The 13,656-nt window shown below is 39.9% G+C and overlaps 1 long non-coding RNA gene across 1 annotated transcript; it reads right to left on the bottom strand.

The window, feature by feature from the left end:
• Positions 1-11,520: 11,520 nt before the first annotated feature.
• On the bottom strand, positions 11,521-13,182 carry LOC111219477. The gene is made up of 2 exons (XR_002665020.1): positions 13,068-13,182; positions 11,521-12,111 (listed from the first exon to the last, which is right to left on the bottom strand). It is a non-coding gene; the product is annotated as an uncharacterized LOC111219477 (long non-coding RNA).
• Positions 13,183-13,656: the final 474 nt, after the last annotated feature.

Raw genomic sequence — 13,656 nt, 5'->3', positions numbered from 1 at the left:
CAGGCGTCTGTCCTTTTGAAGAGGTCAAAGTTCACGGATTGAGTGGTCATCATGTTGTTAGCTAGCTAATGTTGGCTAATGGCCAAGAACACATTGCACAGGACAATGGAAAGGCAATGCTGAAAGACGCTAATTGGCTAGCTAGGGACTCGTGCCTGTCTCGTGACACAAGCACTTCAGTGTAAAACAGGAAGATTAGCAACTTTGTCAGGATGCTGAAAACAAACAGAACAAGTCCACAAATACTCCAGGAGGATCTGATTGGCTGAGGACACATAAACAGCAGATTTGTCAGTCTTGCTCACCTGGCTTGCCCACAACTTCTCTGGCCAAGTGAGATGTGGTCTCATGAGCTGATGATACTGAACTTTGACTACTTCTTCTACAACACACACAACTCTCCTTCTCAGTGAAAATAAAAAGAAAGAGGAAGAGGAGCAGAATAAGATCCTCTAAGCCAGACAACAACTTCCAAGTCTGTTCTAACAACAGCTTGTACACGTGAACTACTTCAACTATCGAGTCAGATGAAATTTAATGAAAAAGAAAAAAATTAAAAAAAAGAAACAGTTTAAAAATATCAAACTTGAAGATAAATGTAGGTAGAAAGGCCATAACAAAAAGAAAACCAAGGATCTCTCCGTGGATTACTGAATTTTGTTTAATTTATTTTCAGTTGTATGGAGATGTAAAACTGTCAAAGAGGACCTTTTTCTCTCTTTTCTCACCGTACACAACAAGAACATCCTCATCACCAATAACTCAGACCGTTGTTGACTTAAATTCCCTCCTCAACCAGTCAAACAAAACTTCTTTTTTTTTTTTTGAAAGGGTTTTGATCTACACAGCTTGGACCGATGTAGAATAGCGAGTCGTCAGCGTATAACGATAGAATAAATCAACACGACAGTTCAACGGCCTTGTCTCGGTCTCAGCAGACCTGACACATCTGCTCGTGTTTAACCATCTGCACACAACCAGAGCCCACATTTATCAAGCTGCTCAGTTTGAATAACGTTGAAAGTAAAAATTCCTTCACTCTTACTCCTGCTCGCCAAAGTCAGTATAGAAAGAGAGCTCCAAAGGTGTAAAACGTGTTTTTTTTAGTAATTCTACAAAATATCATCAAGAAGCATTTTTGTTTTTCTGCCTACTATTTGCATTTTATTCAGATGTGATAGGATGTTTCCATTCAGCCATTTCATTCTTATTTATATATTCAAAATATATTAGATTGCTGGTAATTCTACATGTTTATTTCTACTTGAATATTCTTGATTACAGTTTTTAGCCTTTTGATAATTACGGACCCAGAGCTGAACTTTTTTCTTTATCCTCAGCGTTTGTCTTTCCGAGGAGAAAAGTGTGGAGACGCTTGGAGAAGTGCAATAAAGGAGGAAAATGGAGAAAGTGAAGGGACAGCGAGGCAGGGTAAAGCAGGGTTTGAATAGAGGGAGATAGAGACAGAGGGGATGAGGAGCAGGGGTGGGGGGTGGGGGTTTACTGAGGATATATGTGGGTCTGTATTAGTATGCTGGCTGTGGCTGCGGCAACATCGACCGGGCTTAATGAAGTTACTTCTGTTCACAAAGCTCTAATAGGGGCTACTCGCCCTCCACAACCCTCGCTTTAATCCCACTGTCCTCCCTCTGTATTTTCTCACTGTCCTCTTGTAATTCTCCCCGTCCATCTGGCCTCTCATCTCTCCGCTGGTTCACTCTCTCTGCCTTTCTAATCTTTTCCCTCCATCTGTGCTGCTGCTTTCCCTCTGTACTTACCTCATCTTTCTTTATGTCTTTTTAGGTTCAAATACACAATCTGTATGTAGGTTGCTATAGGTCTAACCTGTCTGCGTCAGAATCCGGTTGCTTTCATTATGATTTAATAAGTGCTTTTATTGTTTAAGGAGCTTGTGTCCAGTTTTGCAAAAGAAAATTTAAAAAAAAGTGCCATATTTTCTCCTGGTTTTTGGCTCTAAATCGTCAGCTCTTACTGCTCAGAGGGATTCACCTTGTTTTGAAAGAAGGAATTAGTAAAATTGTGAAATTCAGAAGTAGTGAATCAATGATAGGATGAATGCATTTGTTTGTCATTTACATCAATTCAAGGTTTTTTTAACTACAACAGCCTGTTTAAAGATAAGATTGTTANGGGCTACTCGCCCTCCACAACCCTCGCTTTAATCCCACTGTCCTCCCTCTGTATTTTCTCACTGTCCTCTTGTAATTCTCCCCGTCCATCTGGCCTCTCATCTCTCCGCTGGTTCACTCTCTCTGCCTTTCTAATCTTTTCCCTCCATCTGTGCTGCTGCTTTCCCTCTGTACTTACCTCATCTTTCTTTATGTCTTTTTAGGTTCAAATACACAATCTGTATGTAGGTTGCTATAGGTCTAACCTGTCTGCGTCAGAATCCGGTTGCTTTCATTATGATTTAATAAGTGCTTTTATTGTTTAAGGAGCTTGTGTCCAGTTTTGCAAAAGAAAATTTAAAAAAAAGTGCCATATTTTCTCCTGGTTTTTGGCTCTAAATCGTCAGCTCTTACTGCTCAGAGGGATTCGTCTGCACATTTAAACACACCTTGTTTTGAAAAAAGGAATTAGTAAAATTGTGAAATTCAGAAGTAGTGAATCAATGATAGGATGAATGCATTTGTTTGTCATTTACATCAATTCAAGCTTTTTTAACTACAACAGCCTGTTTAAAGACAAGATTGTTACAAAACACATTTGATTCTGATCGCCCGGGTCGTACATATGGTCACGTTTCAATTCTCATAAAAACACACAAATTAAGATTTCATAGAAGTTTTATCAGATTGATAAAAGCATTGAGGGAGAAACCGTATCAAACTAAATCAGACCAGTGTTTGATTATTTTGATCATTATTTGTGCTGCAAGGAATAACAGCCTTCAAGAAATAATTAAAATCTAATTAAACTCCAGCGTCCCATCATCTGTAGTTTTAAATCTGCATCAGTCAGCGTGGAGGACTTTATCTTTTTCTTAGTGATTCGTACAACATGATTGGTCTGGACGTGTGCAGAGTGTTTCTCTGTAACTGTGGGCGTGTGCTTCGTTTTGCACCGATGCACAAATTGTGAATAGTAATAAATGTTAAGTATTATCACAGAAGAATAACCAGCTCCTACCTAACTTTTCTTTGGCACCACTAAGAGCAGAGAACAAAATTTCAGAACGGAGCAGGATCGCCGTCCGCCCGGCAAATTATTCCACCCAGAGTGAAGTGAAGAGTGTAATTCAAACTGATTTGACCGATTTGAATCATCTAATGCGCAACTCAGATCTTATGCAGCCGCTTTATTTGAACACACAAACTTCTCATTTAAATGTCATTAACTTCCTAATGTGACTCATGGCGGTTCATTCGGAGGCCGTTCAGCTCCCCAGAGGGTTTCTGGAGTCCCCCGTCTATGGCCCGCCACCTCAGGCTGGGAATCACTGTTGTAGGTCAGCTCGGGACGTTACAACTGAGTCACTGTTTGTCCAGACTGTCGACGTGACTCTGGTGTTTATGAACCGTTTTTTAAAACCTACTGGATGTTGTGAAAAATGCATCGTCATCATCAGGTGAACAACCTCACCTGTTTAATCTTGTTTATAACTAAACTCTCCTTAGATACATACACATACATGCACATACATGCACATACATGCACAGTGTTAATGCAGTAGGTTGTGGTGCATCTTTCCACATCTCAGTACCTCTCCCTCTGCCCTCCCTCCACCCTTTCCTGTTGTTCTCATTCCCTCAGTTTTGTACCTTATTCACCAAGCTCTCTGTCCTGCAGTAATTGAATGTGTTCTCGCCGCATATCCTCGCAATTACTCGCCATCGCCGTCGAGAGCAATTCAGCACACGCAGCATTCAGCACAAATCGATGTCGTTCAGTATCCTGCAGAGCAATTTTTGACTCGGTGGAAAACATATATTTGTTCCTCGGGGGGTGTACAATAAACACAGAACAAGACATTGTGCTCCTTTTTACCTTTACGCCTGTGTTACAGTTTACTGGCTCTCTCTGTTGAAGGGGGGGGGGGGGGGGGGGGGGGGTCGTGTAAGTCTGTGGAAACATGAATGTCAATCTGAAGGAAATTGCCTGCTGGATCAAACTTGTCTTTCTCTTCGTGTTTTCTCGGCTGGAGTGAGATGGTCTGAGCAGAGCTGCTTGACTCGAGTGAGAACATGCAGTTTGATCAAAATTGAATTGAGTAAAATTAAAAGTTTCAAAAGCGGATAATCAGCATTTGTAATGAAATACTACAAATGATGTAATTTTACAATCGTGAGAGGAGAAGCTGGAAGCAACAAATGTTTGACATGTTAATTTTCTGTGATCAATTCATCGACTTATCAGTTTCAGCTCTCGTCGCACTGAACATGAACCTTCAGTATTTCTACATAAAGGAGGAAAATCGGACTGTTAAAGCTGCATTAAAGTCAGTTTTTTAAATAATTATTGATGAACTGCTTCTTTTAAACGGATGCCCGTGTTGAACTGTTTATCTTGATGTCCCTGTGTTATGTTTTGATTTGTTGACCGTCTTCCTTAGTTTCCTGGAGGAAAACACGTCGCAGGTGAAGCTAACCCGTCTGTTAGCTGAAACTTTGTCAGACAGAAACATGGGGGGAGGTGGGGGAAAAAGGAAGTAGATATAACGTGATCGTGGTGTTGTTGGGGTGGTCGTTGGCCGTGTGGTGTCTCTACTTGACGCTGGTGCACTTTGTAAATAGTAGCGCTCCAGGCTAGTTTGTGCTGCAGGTTTGTCATCAGTGGAGTGTTTTGTTACAGCTGTGATTTAATGGGAAGGGAGAGTTGTAGCTTTCTCCCTGAGGGGGCGGGCGACCGACGGGGGGGGCGATGGCGGGAGGGCGACGACAACATTTCACGGAGCAAATGAGGGGTGTCCATCCCACTTCAAAAACACCCACACCTAATAATAACGTCTCCTGATTCATTTCACTCACTCTCATTGGTGCTCGCTCATAATGTAACTGACGGGGGGTTGAAGCCGCGGCGGGGAAACAACTGAAGGTTTTACGACTGGAGGTCAGTGTCGTATCAGGTGCTTACTGTAGGTCTTAACTGGAGCAGATGTGCAGGCAGATTAGACTCATCGGGGATTTAAGTGCCTTGCTCCGGGGCACTTCAGCAGTAGATGTGAGATGTTGAGAGATGCTGATTTTTACAGCGGCGTTCAAGACGACAACTCTCTCTCTCTCTCTCTCTCTCTCTCTCTCTCTCTCTGGTTGGTCGCTTGATTTTTATTTTTTTTGCCGCCCAATGACGATGAATGACTCCTGTTCTCACATCATCCCCATCAGGTTACAGTGTTTATATATAGAAGGACACTCAGCGGAGGGTTTAACAGTTTCAGCTGTGAGTTTACATGTTGCAGTAATGAGAGAGAGATTTTTAACAAGTGGGGGGGGGGGGGGTGACGGGGGGGTGCGGGGGAGGCTGGGGAGGGGGTGAGCAGGTAAAACTTTTACTTTCCATCATGTTTTACCTGGAAACACAAAAACACCTGTACTTATATCCATTTAAATAAGACACCGCCCCCCTCCTCTTTTAGAAGAGTCTGTATATATGTGCTGAGATTTTACAGAAGAATAGCAGTTTACAAAAGTGCAGTGTATTTCAGCAGATGTCTGTTTGTGGAAAAGGAAGAAAGGTACTTGAAGAAAACGTGGTGGTTACATCGTCGTTTACTCATATTACTTATGGAACACACACATAAAGACAAAATATATGTAAACATGAGATTTTCAGACTGTGCGTGTTGGACGCTTGTCCGTCCACCACGTGGTTTCTGTTTTTGAAAGTTATTTATTCAACTGTACTTTTCACAGAGGGCAAAGGGTCCTCTGAACATTTGCCTCTTTTATGGCTGTTGTGTGCAGACCTGGGACAAACTGACGCGCCGAGTCATTTATGCTGGTGGTGTTGGATTTATCTGCCTGCCAAAACTCAGTCCCCGTCTTTCTCGGTGTCACTCTGTCACATTTCACACCACTGACTGTGCATCCACCACGTGAGCACTATACCCTCAATTCAACAGAGGAAGCGAGAGACTTGCAGATAAGTTCAATAAACCACAGTTTAAAAAAATAAAAATAAAAATAAAGGAAAGAAATAACTCTATAAGAAACACAGAGGTGTTAAGCTTCACAGTTTCTTCAGTAAAGGAGCAGAGCAGCTGATCTCTGGTCAGAGCTCTGTGTCTTCTTGTCCCAGGTCTGGTGATGCTCTGGTGGGTTTGGACAACAGTGAGTTGCCTTTAAAGGTAGACTTAGTTATCTGATTATGCCACTTCCAAACACTTGCCAGAGATGGTGCGTCTTTGCATTACAGCAAATTACAAAAACATATTAATAATAAAAAAATTTAAAAAAAATTACAAAAAACCAGCACTCAGTCTTTTAGTTTCTGGAGGGCAGAGCAGAAACTCTGGTAACACTTTATTTTACAGGTCCTATAATTTCTCAGTAATTTCCTTAAAAAATTAGCTGATATGTAATTAGAACAAGGTGTTGCTATGATACTAATTAACCTTCTGTTACCGGCTGTGCTGCACTGCCTGTAGTTTACACAGTGCACAGCGGTTCTTTCTGCGTGGCTGTAAATGAAAGCCGAGCGTACAACTGAACAAATGTGGATAATTACATTTATAAATTTAAATTTATCTCAGTTTTGAATCTACCTGTAACTTCTATATAATTTCCTGTTTCAATGGTTATGTGTCTCAGGTCCACACCAGACTATATTCTTCTTTCAAGGAAATTATAAAAGAACTAGTTCACAATCTTTCCAGTCCGTCTTAAATCAATAGTCAGGCATCCACATGAATACTCATACAGATTTTTCTTGCTGCAATAATTTCTCCTGTGCAAAACGGCCACTGACGTGAGTAAAAACACAGAGTTCATCTGAAGTTAACATCTGAGCTAGACAAATCTTCCAGAGTTAAAGTCTTTTAAGTGCAAGATTCTGTTTCACTGTCCTTATGTTCTCAGCTGTTTTTATTCTTTAATGAACTGGATCCTGCGTTCCGTCATAATCTTGTGGGCCTGTGATTTATAACGGGGTGTCGCGCATCAAAATCAAATGTGTGACACTTTATTATTTTAATTTACATTCTGTTCACATGGTGTATTTGTGTCTCATCAAATCACAGACAGCCTGGGGGCAGGTATAAGACAACCGTCTGGTTTTCCTAATGTGTCTGTGCAGAATATAAAGAAGCTGCTGTCTGTAGTGAGCTATGGGCCCAACACTAAATATTTTTGATTAACTTGAACTCATATTAACTTCAGATAAACTCTGGAACATATTTTTTAACACAGTACAGAGGCTGGATTTTCAAAGCGCTCAGTGCACAGAGAAATGCACGCAGCCTGTATTCAGAAACTGAGCCTTAAAACCAGCCGTCAGGACTTCTGGAACTTTGTGATGTCACAACAAAGCAGTCAGAGCCTCCTCTCTTCTGATTGGCTCACCAACCTGTTGTTGCTAGAGCTCCAGAGAGAAGCCTGAGAGAGGAGATGTAAAACTACACTGAGATGGTTTTTGGTTCTTAAAACCACAAATATGTCTTCTTATGGATCAACACTTCAAAATAAAAATGCCAGGAAAGTGTTTATAAACATGGGACCTTTAAATAAATGTGTTTAGGTAAACGTTGCCCTCTGTTTAATAAATAAAAAGTCACCTCGCAACCAGAACTGCTTTCAAACCGTCCACAGCTTTGTTCAAATTTCAACTGTTTCTAATTTACCAGTGACTCACTGAGCTTAAAACTCATATTTGCCCCCCATAGATAAAAATACATTTCACAAATTACATTTTACGGTATTAAAAAATAAAAACCCCGTGTCTGACAAACGCTGCTGTGAGTTTGGAGTGTGGCTTCACGTGGCTAAGTCTTCCTTTAACTTGCCTGTTGTTGCCTTTAATTTCTATTGTTCTCTTTTCTTAAAAAAAATATATATACGTAGGTGAATAAAAACATATCAGAGGTAGTCTGGGCAGACCTTTTTGAAGTTACAAGATATATTGAAGTTCTTTGGATAATATCACAGCTACTACTACTACTACTACTTGTAGGGAGATTTTATCAGATATAGCTTTAAGAGAGATTCAATTCAGTTAGTTTTTCTTATGAAGAGAAAAAAAAAGAGATGTTTTCTGTAAATACATGATTTTTGTTTTGGTTTTTGGGTTTTTTGACGAAATGGGTTGATTATAAAATCAAAATGAAAAAAATCTGATCTCGGCTCACTTTACATGCGAACTGATGCACCCTTCTGTTTGTTTGTTTTTTATAGAGTCATCATGTCAAATGTCGGATATCAAATATCAGCTCATGTAAATAAAAAGACCAACAAAGGCTTTTTTGAAAAAGTTTTGTATTTTTGTTTCCCTCTCTCTTATTTAAGATGATCATCCTTTGCACATAATGTTTTTATGATGATGCTTATATTGCATAGGCATGTTTAATGACTTGAGAAGATCGAGTTTTATTTCTAACGAGAGAAAGTTTTATTATTTAAAATGTTTAAATGACTGGAACAGAAAGCTTTTGGTTCATATTTTTACGTTTTGTTTGGTTTTACTGTCCCATGCCAATTATATACAAATAACACAATGTTCTGTTAACAATGAAATGTCAATAAAAGTGAAAACTTCATTGTCTAAGGCTTGTTTTTCATTATGTGGTTATTCAGTGGTGTCCAGATCCCATACATAGCTACTGTGCGCATCCTGCAGTTTTCTGTTTCCAAAACATGTCCCACTGTTTTCCTGCTTATTGATGCATGTAAAACTTTTTTTTCCCTGGACCTCGTCACTGTGTGGTGTTCTCACAGTCTAAAGCATTAAATTTCCATCGAGTGGGGAAACAACTTCGGAGGTCAGCAGTTGGAGCTGCAGCAGTGGCTTTAACACACAGCTCACTGAGGCAGTGAAGGTGGCTTTAAAAAGAAACAAAAAACTTTCTCTCTCCAAAAAGTCTAAAGAGGTTATAACAATGTCATGGTTTTGTTTGGTTTAGGAAAAGATGGTGATTTGGGGTTAGAATAAGTACTTCCTCAACATTAGATGATATTCGTTGTCATGGTTACAATAATAACAACGCGGTTAACTTTGTCGAACAGTTGTGGACAGGAAAACAACATAAACTGCTGCTTTCACGTGGGAATTGACGCAGACTTTGTCGCTCATCGCCGCACTTTCCCCCTTTTGCTCCTGTCATGATTACTACGGCCACTAGATGTCGCCTAGCAACAAAACGTAACCCTGCTGCAGAGACGACCTGTGGGCTCGCTTTTTAAATGAGGATAGTCTGACGTGTGATATACACATTTTTCAGTTTCAGTGTCACTTCCCTCGGATGTGCGTCATGAATAAACCCACATGGTGCCAGTTTACCTATAAATATAGACTTAAGTATAGGCTTAAAAAACACAAGGAACAAGTCAAGAAAAGCCGCCAAAATAAGTCACAAAATCAATGAGTTTTTGTCACGTTGCACAGTCAATATGTTTGTTAGATTACTGAGGATCAGGACGTCTCATCAACATGGTTCTTATATTCCAGGAATCCTGAAACTCTCATCTGTCCATTCATACTTATATCTACCCTGAGGAGTGTTTGGGGGTCACAGGTGTCTCAGCTTTATCTGAGGGGGGGGGGGCCCACAGTGCTGCCTTCTTCACTTTAAATTAATATGCCAAGAACTAACCAGAGCAATCACCAATAAGTTAAACCTCCTGTCTGTCTCTGTTTACTTTAACTTATTTATTTATTATTTAATCTTTTTTATCTCTCTTTCTCTCTCTGATCTTTGTTGTCGTTGTGTGATACAGCAGAAAGAAAAAAATACACAGTTAAAATGTACATTTCATCGTTGTTATAGCTTTGCTTTGAATAGACCTGATTCTAAATGAATTTCTGTAAGTCCATTAACAGTTTTGGGGCATCTGCAGTATAAATCTACCAGATGTGCATAATAAATCTGCCTTGTGGCATTTTGCTGAAATACCCCTTCAGGGATCAATATGCGCCTCCTCTGGTGATATGCAATGTGTGAAACCACCTGCCCAGTAATGGGACTGGACTCTGTGAGTACTCACGCCGTCCAACAACATTTTAATTTCACGGCAATTTAATGTTTTATATGGAGTTTTCATGGGGACATTTTCTTTCTTTTACTGTGGACAAATGGATCATTTGCTCAGATTTCTTGTTTCACAGACTTTATGTCATCGTTGTAAATGAGTCAATGCATCACCACTTACCAAAGTTGAAGGTGCCCTGTGGAGGTTTTTGACCACGTGTCAGCACACAGCGACGGCTTGATGAGTCCGCTCAATAATGTTTATTCTATCAGCAACCACACAAGGACACACATGTACACGGGTGACAGTGACTAAATAATGAAGTATTGATATTGTGTCAATAACACACATATGATAATATCATGATGGTAGATGTTAGGCCTTGAGGCCTTTCCACTATCCACTGTTGTGTTGTTGTTTATGTATTGACAGTAAGGTGTGCCCATAGTTAAATTGTAATTTCACAGCCAACCTTGGATGAATGCATATGCTGTTTTGCTCACCTCAGCTTACCTGAGCAGGTGGTGGGTTCCAGTCAAGGGAGGCCCAGAAGGGAAAATGTTTCTGAGTGATCAGAGGAGAGAATATGTTGCTGTTAGGCTGCTTGTTTTTTCTCTTTGAGCTTCAGCCAATGTTCTTTTTGTTGAATTTGCTTCTTGAACACCTGCTTTAAGGTTTTTCAGTGCCACACAAGATCTACCGCCCTTCATGTAGTGACGGTGCCACATCTACCAAACAGTGGGAACAGTAGAGGTGGAGGCATCACATCAAGACCATGAGCAGGTTTAAGATGTTGCTCATGATGATGTTTACAGGCTAACAACACTTTAAAGGAGGGAAAAATATATTTGTAAAAAAATTAATGAGGCGCTTCCATCTATTTTCATGTTGTTCATTAAAGGTCCATATAGTGTAAAGGTCTCTGTCCATGTGTAGTGTGATTATAGATCAGGTCTAGCTTCTATATTAATACTGTGAAAGTATCAAAGCCTCAGTCCACAGAGAAATGCACACAGCCTGTATTCAGAAACTGAGCCTTAAAACCAGCCGTCAGGACTTCTGGAACTTTGTGATGTCACAACAAAGCAGTCACCAAGCCCCGCCCACCTGGACCCACCATCCAAACCTTGCAGGATTTGGTTTCTCTGAGTGTTTTACCTGAAATCTGCTATATTTTAATTAGATCACTCAAAAAACAGACTGACCTGTTGTCACTAGAGCTCCAGAGAGAAGCCTGAGAGAGGAGATATAAAACTACACTGAGATGGTTTTTGGTTCTAAAAACCACAAATATATTTTCTTATGTATCAACACAGGGAAAGTGTTAAGTATGAGACCTTTAAACATTTTAATTTCAATGTTGAGAAATAATGAGACACAATTGGGAAAAAGACAAACATCTTTATTCACAAATCAAACAACAGATTTGGCTCAAATTCAGCCACAGACCAAATGTTAGTGAAAGCATGAGGAGAAATTCAGACACAGTCGTAATCAGTATAGGAATCTGTGACTTTTACAGCTGTTACTTTAAGTGCACGTGCAGCGTTTCTAACACGTCAATCCTGTTCAGTGTGTTAACAGAAAAAGCAAATGCATGTAGACAAGTTCAAGAGCTGCACATGCAGGAACATCCTCTTTGCAAGAGGAAGCAGGGGAGTTTACAGAGAAGCCATCATCAAGAGAGGCCCACTCATCCTCTAACTATTCATTAACACGACAGGGGTTTCTAAAGAAGTCCTCTTCAGAGCAGCAGCGGGTACATGAATGCAGCGTCCGGCCCGGAGGTCACAGGACAACAACCTGAACTCCACATGGGTTTTCGAACCTTCCCCACATTGACGTCTTCTGCTCCATTATCACGCTGTTGTACCAGGACCAGTTTAGTACCAGTTGGTGCACGAGATCATGAAACACATGTTGTCCACGTGCCTGTTTCCCATCCTGCACTGGGGCAGCTCGGCTGGGGCGTCTGTGAAAGTAAGGTATACATTACATATTTTGTGACATCAGATTACCTTTATTCTGAAATGAAACGATCTTCATAAAGTTACTTCTTGCAGATTTAAGGCAGCTTTATTTTCAAGGTGATCATTGGTAAATACCATTTAAAATATGCAACAGATTTTTTTGTCGTGTACTTCATCATGTATCAATATGAATATGAGCAGTGGTGGAAGAAACACCAGAACATTAGGGTAAAAATCTCCTACTACAAGTAACAGTCCTGTATTCATAATCTAACTCAGTCAGAAGTGAACTATTATCAGCAGAATGTACTCAGAGTATCAAAAGTAAAATTATTTATTCAGAAAATAAACTAATGTATTATTCTATATGATATTATTAGATTAATTGAAAAGCGGCAGTAGCTGCTCCAGGTGGAACTGCTTTTAACTATTTTATTATACAGTTTATTCTAGTGGTTCCCAACCTAGGGGTCAGGATTCCTCTGAAGGGTCACTGGATAAATCTGAAGTGTTGTGAGATGACTAAAGGGAGAGGAAAGGAGAAAAAATTGTTTTCATTTTGGTGATTTTTGTCTAATCCTTCCTCTCTTTTTTTTGAGAAATATTGAATAATTTCACCTCGTTGGGCCGGTTACAGTTATTTAAATAAACTATCTGAGAAGTTCAGAGGGAAAATGTCTCGTTGGTGAAGCTGCTAAAAACATAGACATCTGAAATGTGACAAGGCGACACAACTACAGTGTTTTCGTAGGTTGTCACAAGCCAAAAAAGGCTGGAAACCACTGGTTTCATCTTTACCAATGTGTTGTATTTTATAAGCCTATCATAAATTTTTATGTTACATCTTAATGTGTAAAGTAGAAACAGCTGTCAGATGCATTCAGTGGAGGGAAAAGTACAATGTAGTGGTGTGGAAGTCCCTCATAACAGAGAAAAAGTATTTGGCTCCTGTGAATACCTTCAGACCCTGAAGTGTCAGCACTGGCAGACTCTTGGTGTTTTTCAGTCTTGTCCTCTCTCTCCTTGGCTTTCTTCTCACAGCTCTGCTCTCCTCCCATTATCGACTCAGCAGGTCACACTTGGGAAAACATACACATGTACAGACACACATAAAGACCACCTGTGTCACAGTCTTGAATGGGCAACAGTTAAGAAAAAAAGCACATAGTTAGATTAGCTTAGCATAAAGACTGGGGGGGGGGGGTATCAGTCTTTTGTTCTAACTCTGCCAGAAAGTGGCTGTAATCATTATAATGTGGTTTAGTAGCAGGTAGTTATTTTTAATCATGTTTTGATGTTTTCCAATTGCGCAGAAAGACCTCATTTGATTCAAGTACAAACACTTTTGCTTTTGAGTGCAGGTTATTATGACAAGGTTTCAAGAGTGTAACTCCTTAATTGTGATTTTCTGACAAGCATTTAAGAGCTGATATTGAAAAGGTGGATGAAAATCTTTGCAGCAGGTCTGGATTAAAGGATAAGGCTGAAGATATTACTATATTATTATATTGTATAGAATATTATATGACATATTATAACCCATAAAA

This window comes from Seriola dumerili, unplaced genomic scaffold (genome assembly GCF_002260705.1).
Source record: "Seriola dumerili isolate Sdu_G_001 unplaced genomic scaffold, Sdu_1.0 BDQW01000066.1, whole genome shotgun sequence".
NCBI classification, from domain to species: Eukaryota; Metazoa; Chordata; class Actinopteri; order Carangiformes; family Carangidae; genus Seriola; species Seriola dumerili.
The sequence above is the reverse complement of the archived record's forward strand: the minus strand, read 5'-3'. Positions and strand labels throughout refer to the sequence as shown.